We start from the raw sequence: 20,200 nt of genomic DNA on the forward strand, positions 1-20,200 counted from the left end.
GAAAAAGCATAGTTTGGAAGGCAATAGAGGAGACTGGCACATTAGTCAGATCTAGGAAGGACTAAGGAGGAGATCAGCTCTTTATCATTATTGAAAGGAAGAAGAAGAAGAAGACAAATTCTTCTGTTATTGGGGAGGCTGAGTCTGGTTGCAGTGGCAGATTTGGAGATGAAGAGCAAGATGTTGTGTGATGGGTTGAATATGACACCAAGATTACAAGTGGGAGCATAGTAAGGAAGATAGTCAGGCGAGAAGAGAAGAAGAGGGGGAGAGGAAGAGATAGCATGTTTGACTGGGATGTGTAGAGCTTCAGGGTTAGTGGAGTTCAGCATGGGCGGGTGAGGTGCCATCCAATAGTTGATGGCAGGGAGTCTGTTTGTCATTTTTGACATCAGCTCATCGGAGGAGTGGAAGGAGAAGAAGATCTGAGTGATGTCAGCAAAGGGTTGATAGAAGAAGCCATAAGATAAAATCAAGGCGCCAAGAGCTGAAGTATAGAGAACTGGAGAGAAGTAGACCAAGGACAGAACGTTGGGGAACTCCAGCAGTAAGGAGGTTGAGTCGGGAGGTAAGGCTGTTTAATGACACTTGTAAGTGTCTGGGGACAGGGTATGAAGAAAACCAAGCGAGGGCTTTATCTTTGATGCCAAGGGGAAATAATGAATAGAGAAGGTAAGAATGGTTGACACCCCTTCAATATTATTTTCTTCTTAATATCTTAATTTGCAATTATGCGGGTTACATTTTAAAATATGTCCTTATTGCTGCCCTATCTAGTGAGAATATAAGTGAATCTTATGAAAGGAAGGGGAATATCAGTGTATGTCTGGTCTGAAACAGAGATAGATCCAGTTTCATCACTAAAATGTATATATTTAATGGCATAGAGATTTAATGATAACACAAATTATTAGAGACACTTTTCAAGATTGCAAATACAATTGTGCATAGTATTAGCACCAGGGAACGTGAAAAAAATGGTCCTAGGCTGATTAGTCATTGGTGAGGGCTGCACACCCTCTTACCCACTCAGGGTTATTTTAATTTCTTTCAATGTTTTTCGTGATTTATGAAAAATTGTAAAAATGATAACTCTCTTATCTTTCTGTGCAGAAAACCGTTTGAGTATCTCAAAATTATCAAAAAAATCTCAATTTGTCAAATGTGACTGGCCAATGCATTTCGGACTTTATGTCCTTCGTCAGGACTTAGTCTGATCAAATAAGTCATCAACACATAATTATACATTTATAATCTAAGCAAGAATAAATACATATATTTCGACAAAGTGTAATCCATAGCAAACCACATGTGTGTATGTTAAAAACAATGTTGTAATGAGCAGGCGACCCACAAAACAGACACTTAACATAAAAGAAAAAGCACATAAAAAAGGACATTTAGTCCAATATTGCAGCAAATATATTCCTCAAAGAGCTCCCAATATATAACATATATGTCCCCTTAAAGTTACCAGCCACCGGCTTGTGAGTGTCATTTTGATTAGTCTATAATGTGACAATATCAGTCTCCTTTAATGATTCCTCTTATTGAATTCTCAGGGCGTGGTGGTGAGTTTAAGATTCTGCATTCATAAAAATTATTGTGGTGTAGTCTCTGTTGTGTGATAAGTATACTGCTCGAAATATTGGCTTCTCATATCAACAATGCTCTGCTGTGCGAGCGTGTCTGCTATTCATGCTAACAATGTGAAAACATTGCAAACAATGGATGGAAACTACCTTTCTTGCGAACGCTTTTTGCCTCTCATCACACGCGATGCGCTCTATAAAAATGAAAGCGCTCGGTTCAAAAAGCGATTCCTTATTAAATAAGTGACATGCTTCATGTAGGTATTTGTCAGTAAATGCAAATATGCTTACCTGATATCCTCTGTGCTATCAGCTCTGAACGCGATCATATGGAAGTCGAAAACGACTGTCGTGCCCTCGTGCTGATATTAGTTACTGTCTGTAGTCATGGCAACGTTGCCTGACAATATGGCCGTCATGCTGAGACAGCGGTGGCCATCTTTAGAAGATTTATAGAGAAAATGATGTAATGTGTGACTAGCGCTGATATGCCTCTTATAGTGCCTCTGATGCCCTCAAAGTTAGTGGTATGCTCAATAAATATACTGCTAGCGATCGCGATATGTAACATATCTGCATCACAAATGCAAATGCTCACGCGCATGACTGTGTTTTATTGGTAAAGCTCTTAAACTCTAAGAGCCTAATTGCATATGTAATACAGAGAGTGTTGGCAATAACTGTATGTTCTCTAAATATATTATGACTCCCATAAATGTTCATTGTGCTCTAGGTATGAGGAAGGATAATGTGATTATTGACATTCGCTATCTACTTCAAGATAGTGACGTATTAACTCTTCAAGTGTCTATTCTGTGTCCACCAGTATCAGATTGTGATTGATGACAATAGCTGTCTACTTAAGGCCCATGATGTATTGACTCTTCAATTTTATTTTCTGTACCTAGCAAAGTCAGAAGGTTTAGAATCTGTCAAACTCAATAACACTTCCAGATGTACACTTATTGCTATGATAGATCCGCCATTAGTGTCTATTAGTTTCTGAATGTCTATTATCTGTCAGACTTACTGGCTCCTCCAGATATACACCGGATGCTTACATAAGTCAACCATTAATCAATCAATTAGCTGTGCATCATATAACTCATATAAATATAAATGAACAAACATAAAGAAATAAAATATAACACTAGTGTGATGCTTCTTCTTGTGAATCCACCATTCATGTGTCACTTGGTGGGGTTGTCCAATCATAATCTTCATACTAATCAGTCGTGTAATTTCTATCATAAAGCCTTCAAGAACAGACTGCTCAGATAAAGCAGAATTATTGAAAGCAGTTCAGAGCCCACTCTTCATTCATTCCCCTCGGTACAAGAGTGTCCAGGTGGTCCATCCAATATGCTTCCCTTTGTTGTCTCTTCGTCTTAGTGTCTTGTCTTTGATCCTGATTGTCCACAACTTCTAAAACTTGAAATTTAAGTTGTACCATGTTGTGGTTCTTTTCATTAAAATGTTTGGCTACACATGAGTTGGGATTCTTATTTCTAATGCAGGACTTATGCTCATTCTTACGTATTCTGATTTTGCGTCCTGTCTCCCCAACGTAATAAATGCCACATGGGCAGTGTATACAATACACTATGTTCTCTGTGTTGCATGTGACAAAACATTGTAGGGCAAATCTCTCTCACGAGCGTGGGTGTGACACCACTTCTCTTTTGATTATGTTGTTGCAGTTCCCACTGTTAAAGCAGGGAAAATTCCCTGAGTTCTAATTCTTCGGTTTGAGTGGCTTGTCATCTCTTGTATTAACCAAAAGATCTCCTAGGTTGTTGGTCCTCTGATATACAAACACTGGTTTGTCTGCAAATAAATCTTTGGTCCTGTTGTCATTGGTCAAGATCGGCCAGCGCTTGTTAATGCATCTCTTTATCTGTGTTGAGAATTTGGAGACATACACAATTGTCGGCATGTCAGGTTTGGGTTTGGTGTCAGAATGCTTGTTCTTGATCTTATAGACACTTTGTCTGTGGCTTGCTGTAGATCCTCATCTGGGTATCCTCGTTCCTGCAGTTTGTTATGTAGTTTTTCCAAGTTTTTCCAATTCTTGTTCGTATTCCTCTGAGTCACTGATAATCCTTTTGAGACGTACCATCTGTCCATACAGCAAATTTCGAAGGATGTTCTGAGGATGAAAACTCATCCAATGTAGCAAATGTTTTTGATGTTTAGGTTTTGTGGTGAAGGATGTTATCTGTTGATCGTCTAATCTCAGTTTTACATCAAGATAGTGTATGTCGGGGTTTCCTATTTCTGCTGTGAATTGTGTGCGTTGATCTATCCCGATGATATACAACAGAAATTGTTCTAACGTTTCTCTTGTCCCATGCCATATGCCAGAAATGTCATCTATGTATGTATCGTAGCCATGTTTTGAGTTGGTCTTTCCATTGTAAATTGTCCAAAAGGTGTGTGGTCTCGAATCTGTACATGAAGGCATTTGCATAAAGGGAGCCATGATGGTGCCCATGGCTGTACCTGATACTTTAAGGTAATAATCTTTGTCATATTTGAAATAAGAACTTGTCAAAATTAATATTAACAATGACATGATGAACTCTTTGGCTGCCCCTATTTCACCTTCTTGAAGAATAAGGCACTTGACCGCCTCCTGGCTTAGATCATGTGGGATGCTAGTATAGAGACTGTTGACGTCTATAGTAAACAAGATATCTTCACTTGAAGTTGAAAGCTTTCAAGAATTTTAAGAAATTGGGTGCTGTCTTTTACATATGTTTTGGTTTTTTGAATTGGAGGCTGGAGAAAATAATCAATGTATGTGCCTACAGGCTGTAATACTCCTTCTGTTGCTGCCACAATTGGTCTACCCGGGGAGGTGGGTGGGATTTGTTAGACTTTTATGAATTTTGGGTAGAAGATAAAATTTAGGAATGCGAGGTTCTTTGTTTTGTAAGAATGCTTTGGTCTTCTGTGAAATAAAGCCCATTTCTTCTGCTCCCGTCAATAATATTTCTAGATCTTTGGTTGGATCATGGTCTATCTTCGCATATCTTGTGTGGTAGGTAAGTTGTCTTCTGCATTCTGCTTTATAGTCATCTGTGTTAAGGAGTACAAGGGCTCCTCCCTTGTCGGCCGGTCTTATTGTTATATTTTCATCTGTATATAATCCTTGGATGATGGACATTTCTCCTTTACTGAGATTCCTCTTCTCAGGTGTCCCAAAACGGATGTTGTTAAGGTCTGATAGTACAATTTTTTTGGAGATCTCGATGGATGGTACACTGATGGGTGGATTTTTTTTTATCAGACCAGGTATTGCATCAGCTTCTTCTGAGAACATCCAACGAGGAGGGGAAAGAGGAGGAAGCCAAGGTATGACAACCAGATTCCGAGCTCAACAAACGTAGTGGTCAATATTTCGAATAGACCACTTACCAAACAGGAAAATGCAACATTGCAAAAAAGCTTAAAACTTGTTCCTACCTATGGGACAAGTCTGTTCAATACCAAAGTTGAATTACATAAACTGATTCGCAAGCTGAAATTAAAAGTGTTCTTCTCTGAATTACAAGGACAGGACAAAAGAAAAAGTGAACAAACTGATCTTGGATATTTTAAGCCAAAGAATACCTTTGTTGCAGTAACTGTTCAATTATGAAAAGTCTCACTTGCAGCAATGTGCCATGAGAGGTATATAAAAGATTGTGGTGCAGGGAGTAACCTGTTTTTCACCAGATGTTTAAAACACTACTGGACATAGGTCTACCAAACCACTAAAAGGCACATCTGAGTCACTTTGTGCCCATCTTGTGTCAAATTGAAATGTTTCCAGCAGTTTAGGCTATGCACCTTTTCAATGGAAATGCATTTTCCCTATGGAAAATCCAATGCAAAAGCAAAAAACAATACTTCATTCAGTGCTTTATATATTTTAAATTATTGCACACATTTCCATCAAGCGGTCCAATTTTTGAAAATTATATCCTAAACTTGTATTAAAAAACACATTTTGCAATGGCAATGACTCTAAGGTTTCTCCTTAACTATACGCTTAAAACCTATCTATTTACTTTTAATTTTGGAATGCCATTTTCCAAGTTATCAGTGCATAGCCAGAATTTTACTACAGAATGGGCTTGCACCATATATATGAGGGCCTGCGGCTTCGGTCCCCTTAAACTAGCTTTATTTATGTTTTTACGTTTGCGTGACCAGCACTAATTGCAGGCTTCTATAAGCTACCTTCTGTCTGCCCAAAAACTGAAGACCCTCCTATTCGAATAAATCGTTTTTTTACCATCTGATTGTTCTTGTCCTGTCATTTTATTGTGCTGGCGTGATTTGGTACAGCGCTCTGCTGCCTACTGGCTTCGGCGTTATAGAAATAAATAAATACAATAAATAAATAAATTAATTGCACTGTAAATAGAGAATTTTACTATTATCAGTTGGACACTTCATGAGTTTCGCGTTCGCCTCAGATACAGGGCCATGCTGACGTTTGAAAGTCCAAGTCAGTCAGCACATATATACCAGCCTTTCAATCTCCTGGGGTTAATGCACATTAGTTTAGTTTAGTTTAGTTTAGTTTAGTTCAGTTTATTATTTATATGGCGCGCCATACCCTGGGGCATCAGGGCGCAAACAGACAAGGATATGCTCAACTTAGTTGCAAGTACATGAAAAGTAGGAAATAAAAATACAGACATCAACAATGTTACAATATAGGCAGGTAAGTACAAGGTAAGGTCAGGGTCAAGGAAAAAAGGGTAACATGGTACATATTTTCTGCATAGTCATAAGGTAGTGATATACAGTTATGTACAGTGTGACATATCAGGTCACCAATGTCAGAATGATGTGCTGCGCACAGAGCTTCAATCGCATGGTAAGTAGGCTCCAGGAGCAGGGAGTGGGAGTCACGGGAGGAGCATTTAAAGGATCATGCAGGTTAGAGTCTTTAGATGTCATTGGCTCTCAGCCACCTAGTTAGGTTCTGTCTGAAATTGGCGAAGGGCTGAGGCTCTCTGATGTCATGGGGGAGGGAGTTCCATAGCTGCGCAGCCTTGACTGGGAAGCTATGTCCTCCTACAGTGGAGAGTTTGAAGCGCGGAACTTGGAGGCAGTTTGCGTTGGCTGTTCTTGTTGGTCTGGAAGAGGTTGTTTTGCATAACCTGTCCATGAGGTAGGGTGGTGCTTTATTATTGAGGCATTTGTGGGTGAGGGAGGCGATCTTGAGTTGAATTTTATCAGAGGTGGAAAGCCATTTGTGTTCTTTTCTTATAGCGGATATATGCTCATTTCTGTTAATCTTGAGTGCTGCTCTCGAGGCATTGTTCTGGAGGACTTGAATTTTGTGGATGGTCTGTTAATTAGCCCCAATGTAGAGTCTGTTACAATAATCCAATTTGCATAGTATAAGGGCTCTGGCAAGTGTAATGCAGCTGTCTGTGGAGAGTAGTTGTTTACTAGCTCTGATAAGTTTGCACGTGTATGCTGTAGCAGAGGCTAGTGAGTTAACTTGTTTGGTAAAGTTCATGGTGGCGTCTAGGTAGAATCCTAAGGTTTTCACTTTGTTAGCTACTTTTATGTTGTTCCCATCAATAATGAAGTTGGCATAGTCAGGGCTGAGTTTGCATATATAGGTTGGGGTGCCTAGGATGATAAGCTCGGTTTTATCATTGTTCAGGCATAGGCCGTGTGTGGCCATCCATGCCTGAACGATACTATAGATTCTGTTCACTAGGGCCAGATCCTTGGCGTAAACTCCTGAGAGCGGGAGGAGGATCTGGGTATCGTCTGCGTAGTTGCTGTAGGCGATACCCAGATGATCCGTTTCATCAAAGAGGGGCTTCGTGAAAACATTGTAGAGGGTGGGTGACACACAAGATCGCATGTTATAGGGATCGGGTCTGCTGAGGCTGATGGATCGAAGACTCTCATGGTCCGGTTACTCAGAAATGACTTGATTCATGTTATCGCCTCTTTTGAGAAATGGGCTGCAGAGTCAAGGTGGCTACATAGGACTGTGTGGTCAACTAAGTCGAATGCCGCTGATAGGTCCAGAAGGAGAAGAATGGCTGCTTGGCCATTATCTCTGCATTCGTCTATTTGGGCCTTAAGATCTATTAGAGCTGTCTCAGTCCCATGTTGTGGGCGGAATCCTGATTGGCGGGTTTGGAGTAGGTGGTTGGATTCTAGGAAGTTTTGTATTTGCATGTAAGCCACTTTGTCTAGAATTTTTAGAAGAAAGGGCACAGTTGTGATGGGCCTGAAGTTTGTAGGAATGGCAGGGTCGAGGGTTTGTTTCTTTAGTAGTGGCAGTACCCAAGACTCTTTTAGGTTATTTGGTACTGTGTCTGTGGTAAAGGAGGAGTTGATAAGTTTGGTTATAAATGGCGATAGTTCTCTCGCAGCATCCTTGATAAGTTGTGGTGGGCATTGGTCGCCTTTGCAGTTGGACGGTTTAAGTCCCAGAATGACTTTTTCTACCTCAATGGTCGATACCTTAGAAAAGCAGAATCGGGCTTCTTCATTAGGCTGTGGTGGTGGTGCTAAGCTCTGAGGGATGTGAGGCGTTAGGGATGCCTTCTTGAGAGCAATTTTAGTTTGTAAATTAGCTACTTTATTTGGGCCATATATACCAGCCTTTCAATCTCCTGGGGTTAATGCACATTAGTACCCGGCAGACGTGCATCCACGGGATACACTTAACGTGATTGGCTCGTTTCCGAGCCATACCAGTGTGTAATCCCGTGGACGCACGTATGTGCCTGGGTTTGTTCCTGGCGGGGGGTGTGGCAGCCCCTTAGCCAATGAGGAGGCTCGAAACGGTAAGCTTGGGCCTGTGACCTGGGCCCCGGGGGAATTACCTGGGCCGGTATTGGCCCACCGTCTCATGGCTTACTGCCACATCAACATTATGTTGCTTAATAATAACACCTGCTATTATAGGACTTAATAAGTATGAAGTGGTATATGATAAGAACAAAAATTGCTATTATTAACCGACAAATGGTACTCCTTTTATTGGCTTTGCTGGGATGAAATGTAGAAAACTCCCTGCCAGAATGTTAACAAGTGCATGTTGATTCTGCAACGATCTCAGACAATTTACATATATGTGAAAATCGGCCCGTAAGAAGAACACTATGAAATGGCCTTCCATTGACTGGTTCCCAGTGTGTTCTTTCTCTTCATTCTCACACTTTTTTGTACAGGGATCAGGCACGTGTTAGTCAGCTTCATACATATATAGGTATATGTAAATGTTTCTTTGGTCAAACAACAGTAACTGCTTGCTAATTAGCTAGTTTGCAAAAAGTATGAAGACAGTAAATTCAGGCAAAGCACTGCCACTTTTCTCATTTTCTCACCCAACTACTTCATGCAAGCTTTTGCCTCACAAAACAATACGCTGAAACGAAGCTATCAACTCCTATTGTGTAAGTCCTGGCATTGTTAACACACAGAAACACAGGTTTGTATTATCAGAATGAAATATGGTGTGAGCTTAAAGGTCAAGCATGGTGGATAATAACACCGGGCTTGGGGACATGTGCTCTCCCGCCTGTTGTGTGGGGGTCTAGTTGTTGTGGGCGACGTGAGCGTCATGACTGCGTCATGGCGCTCGCGTGCCCCGTTAATAAAAGGGGCTCTGCTTGCGCTGCAAAGGCAGAGCAGCAGAGCCCCAGGAAGTGGCAACTCGTGTCTGTGATTCCTGTGTGCTTGGGGCCTGCCACGTGGTCGTGGCCTTGTGTGTGCGGTACGGCCCGAGTGATCTCGGAGCCGTGACCGCTGTGGAACCTGGGGGTGACACCCCCACTCATTGTGTCCGACGCCCGGGGATACCGGGCACAACAGGCTGCATCCCTGTCTGCGGCGCGCCGGCTGCCTACCGACGTGTCTACTGCCGCTGGGTGATCCCGGCTGTCTTGGAGGGTTGCCCCGGAGACCGGAGGCAGCCCCCATAACACTGGCGACGAGGAAGTCGCGCCCGCCAGCTGGTGCGTGCGGCGGGCGGTGTCGTGGGCCCACGCGCACGGCTGCATTCGGCGGCCGTGCAAGGACGCACGAAGCGGCCATTTTCAGTTAGGAGGCGGGGCCTGGGGCTCCGACCCGCAGGAACATATTTTCTCTTCGGAGAGGCCCTCCTTTAATGAGGAGGTGGGGCCTGGCACTCCGACACGCGGCGACGCCCGCCGAACACCCGGGCTGCCACGGGTGAAAGTTACCTTCAAAAATAAAAAAAAAAAAAAAAAAAAAAACAGGAGATGATATGAGGTGAGCGTTTCTGTGTGTGCTCGCAGGGAAGAAAGAGGAGACGGGGCCTGGAGTACTCGCCCACGGATCGTGGGGAATACCTCGTCAACTGCCGGCATTTTCCCAGACACCGACGGGGAGGAGTGAAGGGACCGGGAGGAAGGCTCGCCATGCCCGGGCCCCAGCGGTGGACTGTCCGCTCAAACAAAAGGGGACAACAACATCTCCGCAGGCCGCAGTAGTGCCACGCCCGAGGGTTGCGGCTCCGTTGGGAGTGCTCGTGCGCCCGCGCCCAGTGACGGCTACCTGAGCCTGGCATCTGCAAGTGCCCACCAACACGGGTGAGTGGCGGATGACGTCCTCACCTTCCCACAGCATGTCGGACGATGAAGGGGTATGTAGGGGTCAGCTGGCCCCGATACCCCAGTTCGATGTCCTTGGTGCGCCGGCCAGCCTGGGGGCCTGGTGGGTGTCCTGGGTGGAGAACCTGGAGCTGTACTTCGAAGCTATGGAAATCAAAGAGGCCGCCAAGCGCCCGACACTTCTATACTCTGCCGGGCAGGCTGTCCAGAGACTGTTCAAGACACTAAGGCCCCAAGATAAATCTTACGGTGCAGCCGTCACAGCCCTGAACGAATACTTCAGACCCATGGTCAACAAGGACTATGAGAGATTCAGGATGAGGTGTGCGAAGCAGGAGGAAGGGGAAAGCCTTGATGCATTCCATGGGAAGCTGCGGGGCATTGCACTGGGCTGTGACCTGGGGAACTTTGAGGAGGATGAGATCCGGGCGCAAATCATTTATGGCTGCAGTTCCACCAAATTGCGCAAGCAGGTTCTGAGGGACCCAGCGCTGACCCTAGATCGAGTACTGGAGCTCGGCCGGGCCCAGGAACTAGCGGAGGCACGGGCCTCGGTCATGGACTCCTCCAGAAACCAGCTAAAGATGGAGGTTTCCACGCAGCGAGTGAAGATGGAGGAGGTGGCGGCCGTCAATAGGTGGCCAGGAGGAAGATTGATGAGGAGGGGAGATTGGCCGAAGAGAGACCCCAATGCCGCAATATGCCAACAGTGTGGGTGGGATCTGCCTCACCCGCAGGACTGCCCAGCGATGGGACAAATCTGTGGAAGGTGCGGGAAGGGAGACCACTTCGCACGAGTGTGCCTCGCTCCAGCCCCGGCCGGCATGATGGGGGCGTCAGGGGGGAGTGAGGTGAAGGGGAGAAAGACGCCCAAAGTGGCGGCGGTCCAGGTGGTGGAGAGTCCCCGAGCAGGACCATATGAGGTGGTGGATGAATACGAGGAAAATGTATTCTTCTTGTCCTGCAGTGACGCCGAGGGCCAGTTTGATCCCGGAATCGACTGAGTGGGAGGACCCCATCATGGGGCCCCATGGTGTGGGGACTGGAGCACACCTGTGTTTGTTTTGCAGTGTTAAAAAAAATATGTGTGGGCTGGAATAGTTGTTAGCTGGTGCGCGGACTGGAATGCACCAAATGTTTGCAGTGGGTTGTTGTTTTGTTTGCTTATAATAAAGGAGGGATTTTGTGTGGGGGTCTAGTTGTTGTGGGCGACGTGAGCGTCATGACTGCGTCATGGCGCTCGCGTGCCCCGTTAATAAAAGGGGCTCTGCTTGCGCTGCAAAGGCAGAGCAGCAGAGCCCCAGGAAGTGGCAACTCGTGTCTGTGATTCCTGTGTGCTTGGGGCCTGCCACGTGGTCGTGGCCTTGTGTGTGCGGTACGGCCCGAGTGATCTCGGAGCCGTGACCGCTGTGGAACCTGGGGGTGACACCCCCACTCATTGTGTCCGACGCCCGGGGATACCGGGCACGACAGGCTGCATCCCTGTCTGCGGCGCGCCGGCTGCCTACCGACGTGTCTACTGCCGCTGGGTGATCCCGGCTGTCTTGGAGGGTTGCCCCGGAGACCGGAGGCAGCCCCCATAACACCGCCCAATGCGTAGTACTCCGATCAACGCTCACGCACACCCCAAAGTTTTTGGGATAAAGTAATGGACTTGGAGTCATTTTTTGACTCGGGGTGCAGCCTGTTTTCATATGCATGACATTTCTAGTTTCACAAAAAAGTCGTACACATTTTTCTGTATTAAAACAAGCAACTATGACCCGTCATCCGCTGCCAGGAGCGGTCCTGCAGACAGATTAACTATAGCCACTAGGACTGAGGATGCGGGGGGGTGGGGGGGTATTGGGATGCGGGGGTATGAGGGCCGGCCTTTCCCCGTATGCCATACTCTGTCTATGCCACTTTATCATTTTGACGAGTAACCGTAATGCTTAGCCCACAGACTCATACTGAATGTGGCCCTCCCGTGTGCCCCCTCCCATTATCGTTCTCCCCCCTCCTCCATCCTCACTGCTGAAAGTTGTTCTCCCCGCATGGTGGTGCTGTGCAAAATAACCAACAACATAAATGGCATTGCTCATTGTGCACCTTGTAGATAAAGCTTTATTTATTACATACCATTTGTACTTCATGGCGGCGGCAGCGATGGGCATCTTGAAGTAGCAGGCTCGAAATGTGCGAGTGACGCACTTTGAATATGTAGCCGCTGCTGGTTATGAGGTGGGGTAACATCGTGGGCATTGCAAGGGGGTTCGACGTGCACTTGCGAGGGAACTTCCGATATGTTGTAGGATTTTGATCATCTCTCTTGTAGGAAACATGTAATGCATCCTTCAGGGGACGGGTCATGCGTTCTGTTAGAAGGACCTCATTTGATTGCCATAACAGGAACAGCAATAAGAGGGCAAATTTAATTTCACAGATACTCTTCAAAGTATGTATAACACGTGCCTCAAAGCCAGTTACACATTCATAGGAACCACTTTTTAAGCATTCCTTTAACATTGATTTCGAACGGAGGTCCATCGAAACCAGCCTGTCATTGAATAAAGCGAAGAGAGGAACACTGTGCATAACACGAATAGGTTTGACCTAATAAATATTCCTGCTGCCCGCGCACCCCTCCTCCCCCAATTAATTAATGTTCACGCCACAATGGTTCATCCAGCACACGACACTAAATCAGGTCTCCAAATTTGGCACTTACCAACCTTGCTTTGTTGTGCCTTTCAGACAAACTGGCTCCCAGCCCACTTTGCCGCCACAGCTCTTGGGCCGTCAGCGGCTCCGCCGCCTGAGACGGCCTTGCAGTTACCTTAAGTGCTCGCACACTCCACGACCAGTTCCGAAAGGCGGCAAGGAAACTCACGCTATCAGGACGGTTATGTCCTTAATGGCTGCATTGACAAGACAACAGTGGCATGAAGGAGCAGAAGGCATTGTTACTCGGCGGTCGCCAGCCTGCCTCCTTCCACGATCTCAAGGCGCCTTTTCATTCCATCAAGGCCGCCGTTAATGCTGCGAGAAACAGTCACCGTTTTAGTTTGATGTCTGTGCCATAGCAAATGGATAGCAAAGGACCATTTCCATGGACCCCCAGATCAGAAAGTCCTCTGCCCAGCGGGAGTGCTGACAGTGCTGTTCAGAGAGCCCTGTTCCATTTTCCAATTTAACACACATCGCAATGCTTTTGAATGGAAACCTGAGCTACCTCCACACAAAAGCAGGCGGAAATAAGAGTTATGGGAAATTAAACTCAGAATTTGGTGCCGTAGTAAAACACCCGGTACTTGTAATTACCTGGTGTTTTAACTCATAAACCAAACTCCTAATCATGCGCTAAAGGTATGCGCTATGATTACACCTCCTTAGTTTAACCACTGCTTCCTCACACAGCATACACCGATTCCCATGGTAGGGTCTCCAAATGATTTTCAATTCTTGGCTTTTCCTTTTACAATATGATCATGCTGTGACTTGTACCTTTTTCTAATTTGCATTGATCTAATTCCAGTAAATAGCAGATACAATTGGGTTTTAATAGGAAAGCACATAAATGACATAGGGCCTCATTACGAGGCTGGCGCTGACGGAATGAAGGGGGCGGTACGGGACCAGCCCCTTCATTCCGTCAGGGCCAATTACAAGCTTCCCATCGCGGGACCCGGATGGCACGCCTGGTAAAACCAGGCGTGCTTTCCGGATCCCACGAGGGGAAGAAGGAGGTAACAACGGGCCAGTTGTAATGTACCCGTTGTTACCTCCCTCCCCATTCCCATTGAGCCCTATGGTTCCTGCAAGGAGGAATTACCGGGTCCTCCAATGTTGGAATGACCCGGTTATTCCTCATTGCAGGAACCCGGTGAATGAGCCCGGTTTGGCGGCAGCCATGGAGCTAATAGCTTATAGCTCCATGGCTACCGCCAAACTCATAATGAGGGCCATAGACTCACACAGACAGTGCCATAATGTACGTAATATGAGCATTGTTGCTTATTCACAATGATAATATTTATTTGCGCCATCAGAAAAGTGGCCATGGGTCAAACCCTGATAAGAATGTAGGCTGCTCACAATGGACTTCTGTGATGAGCCGCCTCCTGGCAAGGGTGCGAAAGCCTTTGCTTTTTTGATTTGTAAAGTGATGCAATGATGCAGGTAATTCCATCTCTGAAAGGGAAATCTGCTAATCAGATTCCTCATCATAGGCTCCATGCCAAAAGCCTAGTGTGCGCTTGTTCCCTTCTGCACCACTTTCCTGATTTGCAGAAACTGCTCTAACAGTGGCACAGAGCAGGTTCAGAGGTCGCAGGTGCCCCATTGACACCCAAGTCGATGCAACGCAGGGGTTGTGTTAAAATATGCACCCCTGTCCCAAAAACTGTTTAACTCAGAAAGTTCCTGTCCTGAAGGCACATATAACTAACTGTACATATAAGCCAAACCTGAGTTAGGGTTTGGTGTCCAGCATCTCTCAGATTTATCCCAGACACATTACATTGATTTTTCACATGTGTCAGCCCTGTGGGCCCAATTCAGCTGTTGAAGGGTTATGTGTAGTCCCCCAGAAAGGGTGGATCCTGCCCTACTGGCAGGAAGGTAGCCTGGGGTGGTGCCTCTCTTTGTTCCTTTGTAAGGCAGGTAACATCCTTCCCCATGGGAGAGTCACTCCACAGGACGCTGGCTGGGGAACAGGAATCAAAGGGCACACTCATTCAAAAAGAGCCAGGCCTCACACCAGGAGGCTACGTTTCTGTTTTATTTATTTATTTATTTATTTATTTATTTATTTGTAACGCGCCGTAGCTCGCAAGCATCAGGGCGCGAAAAAGACACGAGGACGAAGATTAACAGGAGACGACACAAAAGAAAGTAAAGAGAGGGGGGCCGAAAGATGGCAACATGATTCGGTGTAGAAATTGCCTAGTTATTTGAAGAGAAAGGTTTTCAGATGCCTCCTAAAGAGTTGGGTGTTGCTTTCCAGTCTAAGGCTGCAAGGCAGTTTGTTCCAGTGGGAAGTTGCCAAACTCGGAAAAGCTCGACCGAGACCAGTGGCTTTGCCTGGAAGGCTAGGATTGATCAGTCCTTGCTTGGCGGATCTCAAGCTACGACTTGGCTCATACCACCTGAACTTTTTCTTAAGGTATGCTGGTGCCGTGCCGTAGAGACATTGGTGGGTTAGGGTTAGTGATTTAAACAGGATCCGTTCCTTCACTGCCAACCAATGGAGATCATTTCTGTCCTTGGTGATGTGTTCTCGCTTAGATTTGTTAGTGATGGACCTGACAGCATTATTCTGAATAATCTGGCATTGTTTCAGGCAATTATTGCTAGCGCCAAGCATTAACGCGTTACCATAGTCCAAGCGAGACAGGATGGTAGCTCTCCCTATCGTGGCACTGTTCTTGATGTTAAGAAATGGTCTGATCTGGCAGAGAAGCCTTTGATAATATTGACAATTTCGCTTTAAATAAGCGGTTTGGGCTTCTGCACCTAGGGAAGATTGTAAATAAATACCTAGGGTTTTGACCTTATTTGATACCTTAATGGTGGAGTCTTTTATAGTGAAGGTGGAATAGTCCGAGCCAAGGTTTTTTAAGGCTTTAGCGCTTCCAAAGGTCATAAGTTCCGTTTTAGAACTATTAAGACACATCCAGTGTGTTAACATCCAGTTTTCAATGGTGTTATAGATAATCGATAACTTCTCGTTGTCTAAGGAATGGTTTCCACTCAACTCTAAGATGAGCTGTGTATCATCAGCAAAATTGGTGAAAAAAATTCCAAGCTGAGATAGAAGAGTACAAAGGCAACGGATGTATAAATTGAAAAGAAAAGCAGAGAAACTGGCTCCTTGAGGGACGCCGCAGTCTACAGGTTTGGGTGAGGTGGAGTGACCTGCCCAGTTGATTTTTGAGTTCCTGTCTTCTAGGAATGATGATACCCAATCTATTGCATCATGGGAGCAGTTACTAGCTACGCCTAGGGCCTCTCAGAGTTTCCCATGATCTAACAAATCGAAAGCCGCCGAGAGGTCCAAGAGGATTAACAAACCTGTTTTGCCTCTGTCTAGGATACTCAGCATTTCTGTCTGTAAGGCCTTTGTTTCTATTGAAAAGGAAAGGGGCAGAGTTAGTATAGCCAATGAGAGTTCTGTACAGTTTAGGGGAGAATTATGCAATTTTTTTTCTCTTTGTGTCTCTTTCTTGTTCCTGTTCCCTCCACTTCCTGTAGCACAAAGCACTTTGGGTGTGATGCTAGAAGAGCAAAGTTGACTCATTTAAAGAGCAGGGATTGGATTCTTAAAGTGATCTAGCTTTAATCCCATTCCCTGTGGGGAATCATCTTGAACTAACCTGAAGATTTCGTTGGACTTCGCTTGAAGAGCAGTCCTCTCAAAAGTCCTCCAGTTGTGAGGTGAAGGCAGGTGCTCCAAGGAAGCAAGCTCTGTCCCCTTACCATTTCCAGGGATAACTGTGGGTTATCTACTGCTGTAACAGGACCTTCTGTGATGAATCACCTTCCGGGGCATCAGTGGTCCAGGGATGAATATCGGTTTCTGAACCATCAATCATCCCCATACCTCTAGTACACCAGAACGGATCTGAACAGATTGGAACACAAGTCAATTATAAACCTCCTTGTCCAATTTTTTGGTAATGTGGACAGAATGGCAGGCTTATCTCCGCAAGTTCATGGATCATTGGTTAGTTGCAACACAGCAAAAACACAATTATTACCCAATGATAAAAGGGACTGTCCTGTCAAGATTGTCTAAAATATCTACTTTATTATTACTACAATAGCACACTAAAAAATACAACCCACCCTGTAAAGGAACACAGAAGACAGACAGTTTCACAAAGAAAAGGGATGCACTCTGGATACTGACAGGACGGTGGTCAGTAAAGTAATTAGGCTTTACTGTTCAAGGTTATTTGGTTTCAGTACCAAGGGAGCACGGGGTCGTAAGTGTCACTAGGAGCCTTCGGAGAAGGACCAGGTGGACAGAACTACAATGTACCTGGTGCATGAGATGTTGTTGATGCTCGACAGCATCAAGTCGGTTCCAGGAAGCTTTGCAGCTACTGAGGCAGAGTTCAAGACGGGAGACTGTTGCAGGTATCAGGCTGCATGCAGTTTGGCAAGCAAGTCTCGAAAGACAGCTGCAGGCTGGCCTACACAGTGGCTCAGAGTCAAGAATAGTTGTCTCTGTGCTGGTTGGCAGATCTGGAACGCTGGTCAAAGTGTCTCAGAAGACTTGAGTGACTGCAGTGTGTCAGTGATGCTGCTGGTCGCGGTTCGAGGGCTTGACTGCTTCGAAAATGTCCTTAAAAGATGGACGCTGGTTGATGCTTGTGTGGCACTGCTCCTAGCTTCTTCACAGGGCTCATGGTGTCCTTTCAAGGTGGACAGCCCAAAGCTGAGGAGAGTGTTTTCAGGAATCAGCCTTGTCCTTTTTTCAGAGAATCTCTGGCACTTTCCACCTAGGAAGTTTGCTGGCAGAACCTAGTAGGGCACACTGTGTGCTGGCTGGGTACTGGTTCTGGAGCTGCTGGACCAGTCCTCCGAGTCCGGTAACTCCCTCTGTTCCCTGGGAGATGTTTAGGGGAGGGATCTTCCTTCCCTCTTGGAAATCCGGGCCACCCTTCACTGGCCGAAGCTGTAAGGTAGGCTGTACTGTCAGCCAAGACCCAATGCTGAGTTCTTCTTTCCTGCTTTTGTTGAACCCTTCAGATGATCTGCTAAGTGAGGTGTTCAGCCCTCTTTTTGCAGTGATTGGTTCAGGCTAAGCGTACATTAATGAACCAATCATGAGTACCTGCCAACATCGTTCTGTTTGGGGAGAGGTCAGAATCAGAGTGCTCTGCAACAGGAAAGGTAAGGGGTGACAACATATACACCTAAGTCCAACCCATCTGACTGTCTTTGTAGATCAAAGTGTCTCTCTGTTTTACTGAGCCCACTGTGACTCTTATTTAAAGCACATGTCTCCCTTGAAGATTGTGATGAGAGCAGACTTCCTGCATCCCTTAAATCACATAATTCTCCCCGTGAAAGGGGTCTGCTCTGAAGAGGTTACCTACAGTACTAGTAGACCCAGACATGCCATTCACTGTCCTACATACAGAGGGCTGGGAACTAGCTTCAAGTTGATACTTTGCATATCAAAGAGGTGTTCACCCTGCCTTCCTGTTGTCTGTCCTGCGACTAAGTCCCTTTGCAGGCTTGCCTTAATTATTTCTCATTAGTATGCACTCCCAACAACCGATCTAGACAACAGGGAGACAGATACCTGGGGCCTTTGATATTTTAATTAGGCTGCCCATGGCCTGTAGTAATATATAGCTTTTTATAATATTTGTAGCGCCTTGGAGTGTGTAGCGCTTCACTGAATATGATGGCATTTTATTGCCAGCAATAATGTGGCACCCACATATAGCCAGTTTTATATTGCCAGTAAAACATGTGAGTACGTGGCTGGAGGCATGCAAGGTACAGAATTTATAATGCAGCAAAAAGCTCAATGTGAAGCTGCAAAGTTTCAAAGTGTACCAATTTTTTTTTCTCTTCTTTGGAATACCTCATGCATAGGAGACTACATTATTTATATAACTGACTGATTTAATTAACAATGACTGATCACTAGTGCTAACTCATTAACATTATAATGTAATCTCTGTGTGCAAAATGAGGTGAAAATACATATTCTGAAATTCGTTTTTCAAAGGTGCACTGGAGTTTTTTTTTCTTCCTTCTCTTTCTGCTTTTGCAGCAACCAGAGAGCCTGCATACCAGGAAATGATATTAGATACAGTTGGTTCCTGGGTAAAGAGCCTATTGTACAAAAGTGAAGGGTGATGCTGCCTTTCAACTTGATTGGAGCAAAGCGTCTGCAGATGTATTACGTAGGCAAAATGGGAACGTGCAGAGCTCTGCTGGGGGAAGACTGTCAGAGGGAAAGGTAGTTCCTGTTTGCCGGGCTCGGGAGACAGATGATCTTGGTGTTGCTGGCACTGGCTTGGAAGTTTCGCTGTGCATCTCAGACACCAAGATTACAGAGGCAATTCATGCTGACTGGGCCTGTTCTTCTAAGCCGAGTGAAGGAAGGTTGTGTTGGGGAGAGATACAAATCTTCGGTAAGCAAACAGTTAAGTGAGGTCACTGTGTGCTTTCCTATGAATGAGCAATAGCAATCTAAAAATGTAATTTAGGCAAAGTAGCCAAAAGAAATCCCCTGCATTTAATTTGTCATGTTATAATGTTACAAAGTGAATTTTGCTCTGTCTCTGTATTGTTTCTTTTCTTGTTTTTGTTACAGATAACAATGCAATGTACATGGTAAGAGGTTTATTTTGAATTGCACTTGTTTATAATACAAACAATATAAAAGCAAATCGTGTAGAGAGTTTTTTTCTCTCTTCTTATTCTTGTTATTGCATTTGGAATAGCATTTGTGACACAGGAAGATTAATTTTTTTAGGTAGTACTTTTGTCATTTTTCCCATGTAGATAGAAAAACAAACAGAATAAGCTGTTATAAAATAAGTGTGTGTGTGTGTGTGTTCCCTTTTGCATGTTGTTTGGGGAATTCTAATATATATATATATATATATTGCTGGAGGTCCATGAGCCAGCAATGTCTATGGGCATAGATCACTGGTGTAGATAAACCCGTGATACCGGCCACAGGCTCTAGGGGCACTCTATGTGAAAGTGTTTGGTGTCCCGGGATGTAGGCCCAAGGCTCTCTACAGATCACTAGGAGTATTATAATAGTAAGGAAGGTTTTGTGTATGATGGGGTTATAATGTAGGGAAGGAAAATTATGCTCACCACTAAATGATCTATCACCACAAAATACCACCAGTAGTGCAAATTACTAGATTCGCCAACATAATATAACAAGGTATGGTCACTAGAATGATATGAGGCTAAACCCAATCTAAATGCAAGGATAAGTTATTACCAAACTACCACTCTTCTTTTGGTGGTAAG

Source organism: Ambystoma mexicanum, chromosome 1q (genome assembly GCF_040938575.1).
Source record: "Ambystoma mexicanum isolate Mex_15411 chromosome 1q, UKY_AmexF1_1, whole genome shotgun sequence".
Classification (NCBI taxonomy): domain Eukaryota; kingdom Metazoa; phylum Chordata; class Amphibia; order Caudata; family Ambystomatidae; genus Ambystoma; species Ambystoma mexicanum.